Here is a 7994-nt window from a genome sequence, read left to right as displayed (position 1 = left end):
AACAGGATGGAGGGATGCCACTCTTGGGCATCTATGCTGGGCTCTTCAGGGTGGGGGGTCCCAGGAGGGCAGGAGGAGGAAGTCTGGGTCTGTGGGGGCCTCTTGGGCCTGCAGGGGGGGTCTGGTTGGTCAGGCCGGAAGGGGACCCACTCTTTAAGTGGCCAGAGCCCTGGGGCCCCCAGGGAGCCACCTCTCAGGATGTCTGCATCTGCACACAGCTATGGTGTTTGCCCCTTGCGAGGGCCAACGATTCAAGTGAAAACGTTGCACTTGATTTTAGAACAGCAGTGGCAGGTAGGAGCGTTTATGACGCAGAGGTCCTGACCATGACCGCATGTGGGACATGCATCGGAGGACCCTTGGCATCTGCGGTGGAGGGGCGAGCGAGCTCTGGTGCCACGCAGGCTCTGAGCGCTGTGTCTCTGGTGGCCCGGACTGCTGTCTGAACCACTGCGCGTCAGTCTCAGGCGTGTGGACAGGGCACGGAGCTCCGCTGGCATGGGCGGCAGCGCTTGCTGGTGGCTGGGCTCCTCTGAGACCCAGGCTGGCTTTGGGGGACCCCAACCCCGTCTCTCCGGCTGGGAGTCCGGCAACTCACGGGCTGTGCGGTGTCGCGTCTCTGCGCTCCGTCGGGAACAGCAGGGAAAAGATGCCCCGTCCTGCCCGGGCGGCCTTGGACCCCCCTAGAGAGGGTCACGCTCGCAGTCCATGTGGAGAATGGGCGTTGAGGGGTGGCAGCGTGTGGTCGTGCACAGAGATCCTTTTGGAGTCCAGAAGGTTTACAAACACTCATCTCCATGGGCACGTCCTTTATGGGTTGCGGCCCCGGACCCGTCAGAGCCAGGAAGCTGTGCGAGCGCGCGTGTGAACGCACGCAGAGACACACGCACGCACGCGGCGGACCTAGCGGGTCCTGCTCTGCCGAGACCCCCGCCACTGCTGGGGCAGGACGAGTCCTCCCCCTCCCCCAGTGGAGCGTGCGCGGACGCAGGATGGCCGCACGGGGCGCTCTGCGGGAGCATCTGACAGCGACCGCACCTCCCAGGAAGCCCGTGTGCCTGGACAGCGCGCTCCGCCACAGGCGCGCCCGCACCACCCGCCGGACGTCGCAGCCTTCCAGGCGCTCGGGCCCTCACCGCGCGCGGCCGAGCAGACGCTCTCGCTGGAGGGCGCACGCGCGGGCCGCGTGGTCCCCTGTCCTAAAGCAAGGTGGACAGAGCTGCGCGCTCGGCCGCACTCCATGAGCGCTCGCCGCGCCGATGGCTCTGCTGGAGGGGCTGGAGCGTGAGGAGGCTGCCGCCGGCTGCGGGGGTCCGCAGAAGTCCTCCGGCCGGAGAGGGACGCCTCGGCCCGTCCTGGCCCCTGCTGTCCACTCCTGCCGCCGTGTCCCTGGCGGACCCGAGCACCACTATCCCGCGCTCTGCGCGGGGCGCTAGCCGTCCTGACGGCGGCCGGGCCTGTCGAGACCGCAGGGCTGACCCGGAGGCTGCAAGCCGGACCGCCCCAGGTCCAGCAGCGTAAGGCCCGGTGGTCTGCGTGCTGTGAGCAGAATCGGGCCTCAGTCCCCGCTCAGAAGCAGAGGCCAGCGAGCGGGCAGCTCGCGGCCGCAGATCGGGGTCGTGGGAACGGCAGCCTCGCGGGAAGGGCGAATTCCTGGGAGGAGCCGCCTTCTGGGGACTCACCCCCACCCCTGCTGCAGCCGCACCCCAGATTATGGGGTCTCTCAGCCCAGGAACTTTGTGTCTCCCTCATTGGTCTTTTTTTTTTTTTTTTTTTTTTTAAAGATTTTATTTATGTGGCAGAGAGAGGTCACAGGCAGGCAGAGTGGGGGCGGGGCTGAGCAGAGAGCCCGATGCGGGGATCGATCCCAGGATACCGAGATCATGACCTGAGGCCCCCAGGCACCTCCAACTCACTGATCTTTGTTTGGAGGATTCGCCTCCCGCAGGCCAGGTGCTGGGTTGTGGGACGCTCTGGGTGCGCAGGGTATGACCCCAGGGGAGGGATGCGTAGGGCTCCCAGCTCCAGCCGCGGGGACGCATCGGTGGGGCCAGGGCACAAGACGGATGCAGACCGTGGTCAGTGCCCCGCGGCCTGGCCTCCCCGCCAGGTCCACCCGCCGCGGGACCATCCGCGCTGGGCGCGTCCAGGGCTCAGCCCCGCTCTGCGCTGCGGGGTCCCGGGCTCGGCTCCTCCGGTGTCCAGTCCGCCCGGTCTGCAGGGCTTCCTCCGGGCCGCCTTCCTGGCTCCCGCACACCGGCGGTGGGCGGTCGTGGGAAGCGTCGGCTCTGGCGCGGCGGGAGCGGGCGGCCCTGCGGGGTGCGGCGGGGGCCCCTCCCGACCCGACTGGCTGGTGCGCGGCACGTGCGGTGGCGCAGGATGGCCACCGGGGGCGCCCGAACCCCACGGTGCGGCCGCTGTGGGCCCGACGGTGCTGCAGAGGCCGGGCCGGGGCCGGGCAGGGGGGTGTGGCCCGAGCCCGCTGAGCCCTGGTTGCCCCCAGCGCGAGCCTGACCCCCGCGCGGTCTGTGCCCAGAGCCCGATGCTGGGCCAGGGTCTTCCGTGGGACCTGTCCCGGGCCTCTGAGCCCCTGGGACACTCGGAGGTGTGAGGCCATGGGCTGTCCTCCTGCTGATCTCCCCCTGGGGCTGAGCCCCTATGCCCCCTGCCCCTGGTGTGTGCCTCCTGACCTATGCCCCCTGCCCCTGGTCTGTGCCCCCCTCACCTATGCCCCCTGCCCCTGGTCTGTGCCCCCTGCCCCATCTCCCCCTGCTCCGGGTCCCTGCCCCTGGACCTATGACTCTTGCCCCGACCCGTGTCTTGTGCTCCCTGCTTCTGTCCCTCTGCCCCCATCTGCCCTGTGCCGCAGGTTCTGGGAACAGCCTCTTGGGGCAGCGGGCATGCAGTGCTGCTGGCGGCCACGTGGGGGCAGCAGAGCCCGGCGTGAGCAGGTGCCTGAGGTCCAGCTCCTGGCTGCTGTGCTGGGCGCCCAGGCTGGGAGTGGACCAGAAGAGGAGGCTGCACTGAGGTCAGTGCCAGGCTGACCTGGCCGAGACCCCAGGCCATCCAGCGCAGGCCCCAGTCACCAGACCCTAGCCTCCGCCGACCTGACCCAGGCCCCAGGTCACTCAGTACACGCCCCTGCCAGGCCAACAGCACTCCTCTTGGCCCCTGGCCATCTGGTCCTGACCTGGCTGTGCTTCCTGGGAGCATGCACCCCGAGGGCCGTGGCTGGACACCTCTGGGGATGCTGGGCTCCTGGACACTGATGTTGGGCTTGGGAAACAGGATGGAGGGATGCCACTCTTGGGCATCTATGCTGGGCTCTTCAGGGTGGGGGGTCCCAGGAGGGCAGGAGGAGGAAGTCTGGGTCTGTGGGGGCCTCTTGGGCCTGCAGGGGGGGTCTGGTTGGTCAGGCCGGAAGGGGACCCACTCTTTAAGTGGCCAGAGCCCTGGGGCCCCCAGGGAGCCACCTCTCAGGATGTCTGCATCTGCACACAGCTATGGTGTTTGCCCCTTGCGAGGGCCAACGATTCAAGTGAAAACGTTGCACTTGATTTTAGAACAGCAGTGGCAGGTAGGAGCGTTTATGACGCAGAGGTCCTGACCATGACCGCATGTGGGACATGCATCGGAGGACCCTTGGCATCTGCGGTGGAGGGGCGAGCGAGCTCTGGTGCCACGCAGGCTCTGAGCGCTGTGTCTCTGGTGGCCCGGACTGCTGTCTGAACCACTGCGCGTCAGTCTCAGGCGTGTGGACAGGGCACGGAGCTCCGCTGGCATGGGCGGCAGCGCTTGCTGGTGGCTGGGCTCCTCTGAGACCCAGGCTGGCTTTGGGGGACCCCAACCCCGTCTCTCCGGCTGGGAGTCCGGCAACTCACGGGCTGTGCGGTGTCGCGTCTCTGCGCTCCGTCGGGAACAGCAGGGAAAAGATGCCCCGTCCTGCCCGGGCGGCCTTGGACCCCCCTAGAGAGGGTCACGCTCGCAGTCCATGTGGAGAATGGGCGTTGAGGGGTGGCAGCGTGTGGTCGTGCACAGAGATCCTTTTGGAGTCCAGAAGGTTTACAAACACTCATCTCCATGGGCACGTCCTTTATGGGTTGCGGCCCCGGACCCGTCAGAGCCAGGAAGCTGTGCGAGCGCGCGTGTGAACGCACGCAGAGACACACGCACGCACGCGGCGGACCTAGCGGGTCCTGCTCTGCCGAGACCCCCGCCACTGCTGGGGCAGGACGAGTCCTCCCCCTCCCCCAGTGGAGCGTGCGCGGACGCAGGATGGCCGCACGGGGCGCTCTGCGGGAGCATCTGACAGCGACCGCACCTCCCAGGAAGCCCGTGTGCCTGGACAGCGCGCTCCGCCACAGGCGCGCCCGCACCACCCGCCGGACGTCGCAGCCTTCCAGGCGCTCGGGCCCTCACCGCGCGCGGCCGAGCAGACGCTCTCGCTGGAGGGCGCACGCGCGGGCCGCGTGGTCCCCTGTCCTAAAGCAAGGTGGACAGAGCTGCGCGCTCGGCCGCACTCCATGAGCGCTCGCCGCGCCGATGGCTCTGCTGGAGGGGCTGGAGCGTGAGGAGGCTGCCGCCGGCTGCGGGGGTCCGCAGAAGTCCTCCGGCCGGAGAGGGACGCCTCGGCCCGTCCTGGCCCCTGCTGTCCACTCCTGCCGCCGTGTCCCTGGCGGACCCGAGCACCACTATCCCGCGCTCTGCGCGGGGCGCTAGCCGTCCTGACGGCGGCCGGGCCTGTCGAGACCGCAGGGCTGACCCGGAGGCTGCAAGCCGGACCGCCCCAGGTCCAGCAGCGTAAGGCCCGGTGGTCTGCGTGCTGTGAGCAGAATCGGGCCTCAGTCCCCGCTCAGAAGCAGAGGCCAGCGAGCGGGCAGCTCGCGGCCGCAGATCGGGGTCGTGGGAACGGCAGCCTCGCGGGAAGGGCGAATTCCTGGGAGGAGCCGCCTTCTGGGGACTCACCCCCACCCCTGCTGCAGCCGCACCCCAGATTATGGGGTCTCTCAGCCCAGGAACTTTGTGTCTCCCTCATTGGTCTTTTTTTTTTTTTTTTTTTTTAAAGATTTTATTTATGTGGCAGAGAGAGGTCACAGGCAGGCAGAGTGGGGGCGGGGCTGAGCAGAGAGCCCGATGCGGGGATCGATCCCAGGATACCGAGATCATGACCTGAGGCCCCCAGGCACCTCCAACTCACTGATCTTTGTTTGGAGGATTCGCCTCCCGCAGGCCAGGTGCTGGGTTGTGGGACGCTCTGGGTGCGCAGGGTATGACCCCAGGGGAGGGATGCGTAGGGCTCCCAGCTCCAGCCGCGGGGACGCATCGGTGGGGCCAGGGCACAAGACGGATGCAGACCGTGGTCAGTGCCCCGCGGCCTGGCCTCCACGCCAGGTCCACCCGCCGCGGGACCATCCGCGCTGGGCGCGTCCAGGGCTCAGCCCCGCTCTGCGCTGCGGGGTCCCGGGCTCGGCTCCTCCGGTGTCCAGTCCGCCGGGTCTGCAGGGCTTCCTCCGGGCCGCCTTCCTGGCTCCCGCACACCGGCGGTCGGCGGTCGTGGGAAGCGTCGGCTCTGGCGCGGCGGGAGCGGGCGGCCCTGCGGGGTGCGGCGGGGGCCCCTCCCGACCCGACTGGCTGGTGCGCGGCACGTGCGGTGGCGCAGGATGGCCACCGGGGGCGCCCGAACCCCACGGTGCGGCCGCTGTGGGCCCGACGGTGCTGCAGAGGCCGGGCCGGGGCCGGGCAGGGGGGTGTGGCCCGAGCCCGCTGAGCCCTGGTTGCCCCCAGCGCGAGCCTGACCCCCGCGCGGTCTGTGCCCAGAGCCCGATGCTGGGCCAGGGTCTTCCGTGGGACCTGTCCCGGGCCTCTGAGCCCCTGGGACACTCGGAGGTGTGAGGCCATGGGCTGTCCTCCTGCTGATCTCCCCCTGGGGCTGAGCCCCTATGCCCCCTGCCCCTGGTGTGTGCCTCCTGACCTATGCCCCCTGCCCCTGGTCTGTGCCCCCTGCCCCATCTCCCCCTGCTCCGGGTCCCTGCCCCTGGACCTATGACTCTTGCCCCGACCCGTGTCTTGTGCTCCCTGCTTCTGTCCCTCTGCCCCCATCTGCCCTGTGCCGCAGGTTCTGGGAACAGCCTCTTGGGGCAGCGGGCATGCAGTGCTGCTGGCGGCCACGTGGGGGCAGCAGAGCCCGGCGTGAGCAGGTGCCTGAGGTCCAGCTCCTGGCTGCTGTGCTGGGCGCCCAGGCTGGGAGTGGACCAGAAGAGGAGGCTGCACTGAGGTCAGTGCCAGGCTGACCTGGCCGAGACCCCAGGCCATCCAGCGCAGGCCCCAGTCACCAGACCCTAGCCTCCGCCGACCTGACCTAGGCCCTATATCACCTTACCAGACCCAGGCCCCATGTTGACCAAACCGAGGCGCTGGAATGAAGTGCTGGGACGTAGCCCTCAGCTCATGTGCGTTGGGTGGGGCCCGTTCCAGAACTCTGGTGGAGGACCAACGCCACCCCCTGTGTCCGACTGCTTGGTAACCGCCTGGACCCATGGAAAAGCCAGGAGTTGTGTCCCGTCCAGTGAGGCCACCCTGGGACTTGTCCTCTGTTCCCCTCAGGATATCTGACCACAAAGTGTGCGCATGTGTGCCGCTTCTGGTGTGTGGTTTCAGTGTTTCATGAGAGCAGGAGTAGACGTTCCTGTTTCTGACACAGAAAGACACGAGGCAGCCCCCGTGCTCTGACTGTGCAGTGGGAGCCTGGTGAGGCCTGGTGAGAGGCCCCGTTAGCTGCAGGATGGTGATGCCTCCGGCCTGACCCAGGGCTCCTGTCTCACTGGCACCCCTCCCTCTCCCGGCCGGGCCAGGGTCGAGGGGCTAGGCAGGACATTCTGGAGGGGAGCATCCTGCACCCCAAGGGTCACCAGAACCTCCTTCCCAGCAGCCAAGGCACAATGGAGGGTTTGGGAGGAGGAAGGAGCCGAGAGTGGGACCTTCCGGGCCGCATCCTGACCCGCTATCCCCACGGGACCTTTGAAGGCTCCCCTGGCCCCAGCCTGCTCCTCCCCCCGGGGGTTCCTCTTGGGCCCTGGATCAGAGATCCTCCTCACCATTTCCCTTCCCTTTCCTTTGGACCAGACTCACTGAAGGGCACCCAGGTTGGCTGCCCCTGCTCTGCTCTGCCCAGGATGGTCTTGTCTTCCTTTTCTCTCAAAGAGAAAAGTCCCTTTTTATTGTGAAGTATCCCATTCTCACAGCACAGGGCCCCAAACCAAGAGGCACTCCTCCCCCCAGGCCCAGCTGGAGAAGCCCCTTCCTCCCAACGGCACCCAGGCCTTCATGGTCTCACAGTCTGCGAGGGCCTCCTACCTCTCCGGTCCCCTGGAGCCGGGGGCACAGGTTGGCGTCGGGGAGCTCAGCCTCTGCTTGTGCCATGGCGGCTGGTGAGCAGGACGCTTCCTGGACGAGTGTCCAGCCTGGCCCCAGGGCTCCGCAGGAGGGGAACGGAGGCAGTGGTGGTTGTGTCTGCACCTGCTGTCCTCAGGCTGGGGCCCTCACAGCTCCCTGCACCACCATGCCAGTGTGCAGAACCAGGGGGCTGAGGGGGGCTAGCAGGAGGGCAGGGCTTGGCCAGGATTCACCCCAAGAGCACTGGAGGCCATGGTCCAGTGTGGTTCTGAAACGGTTCCTTGGGTGGTAGTTGGGAGTCTCTGCTGACTGAGAGACCTCCAGGGGAAGTGTCAGTGTGGGTCCGTAGAAAAGTGTGGGCTTGGCCGTGGGGAGACACACACTTAGGGCCAGACAGGGGAATGGCTCAGGACAGTCAGACCAGGAGCCGGATCTGCCCAGAACTTTGGGGCTTCCGGGGTCTCGAGGGGCTGCTGGCCACAGCAGCTGGCTGTGTGTGTGTGGACTGTGTGTGGCGTGTGTGTGTGTGTGACTGTGTGTGTCTGTGGACTGTGTGTGTCTGTGTGCATCCTTGTGAGTCTCTGTGTGTGTGTCTGTGTGTT

The sequence above is a fragment of the Mustela nivalis genome, assembly GCF_964662115.1.
Source record: "Mustela nivalis genome assembly, chromosome: 6".
NCBI classification, from domain to species: domain Eukaryota; kingdom Metazoa; phylum Chordata; class Mammalia; order Carnivora; family Mustelidae; genus Mustela; species Mustela nivalis.
Note: the sequence above shows the minus strand (reverse complement) of the source record.